Genomic DNA, 2,421 nt, shown 5'->3' on the forward strand with positions numbered 1-2,421 from the left:
GGCGGCGGCGGCAGCGGGCGGGGGCGACGCGCCCGGCGCGGTGCGGGCGGCGCGGGCGGCCGGCGTCCTCGCGGGGCGGCGGCGGCGACTGGCGGCGCGGAGAGGCCCCCACCCGCCCTGGGAGGGAGCGGGCACTCGGCGGCGCGGCGCGGACTTGCGCGTCGCCTCCCACACCCCCGCACACAAAGACTCCGCTCCGCTGAGGGAGCAGGCGCCTGCAGCGGGGGCGCACGGGGCGCGGGCCCCGAAGACGCCGCCGCCGCCGCAGGGACGCGCGCCCGCAGCCTCCGGCTCCCCGCAGCCGCATAGCCCGGCGCTCAGCCCGAGCGGCCGGCAAGGGATGCAGGGACTAGCGGGAGAGAGGAGGGGACCCGGGTTCCCGGGGCAGAGCTTGTTACAGCTCGGCCCCGCGGCATCATGGGGCTTGTAGTCCGTCTCGTGGAACCGAGCGTGGCGGGTGACCAGAGAGGGTCTCGCACTGTACCGATTCCCTAAGAGAGTAGGCAGGGAGTCGGGCCTGGCGAAACCGAGGCACTCCCCTGACGCCGGGTGGGCTGGGGCACGCCTCTTCCCGCTGGCATTTTGCCTTTTACTAGAGAGGGAGGGGGCTACAGGCCACATGACCATTTGGGGGCCGGAGGGAGGTGTGGCCTTTAGAATCCTGCACGGGTCCCAGGGCCTTGAGGAGAATTCCAGATTCCCAGAAGAGAGTGGCTTATGCAGGACACTTGAGAAAGATGCAGGGAATCAGTACCAGAGACACCGGAGAAGCCAAGGGTCTAGCACCTGAAATATTTCCTCAAGATATTCCCTGCCCTCTTAGAAATAAACTCACATTCCACACATGACACTGGAAAGATGATTGCTCAGCAAGAACCAGAGTGAGGTTGGGCGGAGAAAGCAGCAGGTGGCAATTCCCCACCTCTACCCCCATGTGGGCCCCTCAATAAGGGAAATTTACTGATTCCAGACTGCTTCCTCCCTAGATGACCCAGGGCAGAGGTCCTTCCAGAACGGTCCCTGCAGAGGGTGTGGTAAAAGTGGAATTGGCCTCTGGAGCCGCCAGTTGCAAGAGCTGGAAGAATCGAGAGGCTTGGCCCAGCCCCTGAAGGAAAGAGGAACTATGATGTCAAGAGACCTGAGTTTGAATACCTCCTTCCTAATTGCTGGATCTTAAGCAAATGCTCACATCTTCTGTTTCCACTCACCTCTAAAAACAGACTGGATACTACCTCCTGGGGTGAGCTAAGGATAATAATTGCCCTGGAAACGGGCACCTCCCTCCCACAAACAGGCAGACTGAGACAGGTGGTACAACCAGACACTGACTGAGACAGGTGGTACAACCAGTGCCTTCTTGAGCCCACCTTAAAACAAGGCAGGAAAAAGGGATTCCACATCAGCCCTACTTAGAACAACAATCCAAGAAGTGTTTGTGTGGGAGGTGCCAGAAAAAGCTTGCAAATTCCCACGCCTCTCTCAGGTTTCTTTGTGTGGTCTTCTCTTCTTCCTCCTCCACACCCTCTGGTGCCAGGCCCCGGCGGGAAAGGATGAGGGAGGAGCAGACTGCCTCGCCCCTTTCTCCAGCCTGGGAGGAGTCAGCTGGCGTGTCGGGATCTCGGAACCGCTGCCCACCTTCACCACTAGGGGTCAGCAGAGTGTCGTGGCTGCAGCCCGAGATGGGTAGGGCTAAAGCGAGGGAGGGGCGTCGAGGAGCGGCCTGGAGAATAGAATGCCTGTACATCTCATTAAATTGTTTTTAGACTCTTGTGTGTGGTTCCACTTTAGCTGTCCCGCTTCCTGGGGTGGTGACATCTCCATCGAGAAATCCAAAATCTTTTTATTCCCCAGCTTCAAGCGTAGAAGCTTCGCTATGACGAGGCTAGGGGTTCAGGAACAAAGTTTAGACAGTGTGTCCATGCCAAGACCAATCCAGGGGCCAACCAGGAGATGGGTGGGGACAGGGGGTGAATCGTTCTTCTTTCTCTGCACAACCCCGAACCCGAAGAAAAGGAAGGTTCATGCTGGATTCGAAGGCAACTGTTCCCTGGGCAGCCCGGTTCTCTTTTTGCCAGGCGGCCATTGACACTAAACCCAAGTCGCTTTCTCCTTGGTCTGAGCGCTCTGGCTGCCACGTGCTCCAGACGCGCCCACACAGCGAAGAAACAAAGACAACCAAGCGGCTGGACTGCCAGCAGCCGCCTCGACATTTAATAAATGAAATTCCATAGCTGGGGGTCGATCGGGGGTGAACAGGCGGCCACCGTACGTGAGCTGAGCGCCCAGTACTGGCTTCCAGGCCACTCCTCCAGTGCACCCCTCCTCCCATTGGAGCTCGAAGCCCCTGGACTCCTTGGAGCGAGTGCACCACAGGGACTGCAGGTGGTGCTTCTCCCGCCCCTCAAACACACACCCGCGACT

This window comes from Marmota flaviventris, chromosome 17 (genome assembly GCF_047511675.1).
Source record: "Marmota flaviventris isolate mMarFla1 chromosome 17, mMarFla1.hap1, whole genome shotgun sequence".
Lineage (NCBI taxonomy): Eukaryota > Metazoa > Chordata > Mammalia > Rodentia > Sciuridae > Marmota > Marmota flaviventris.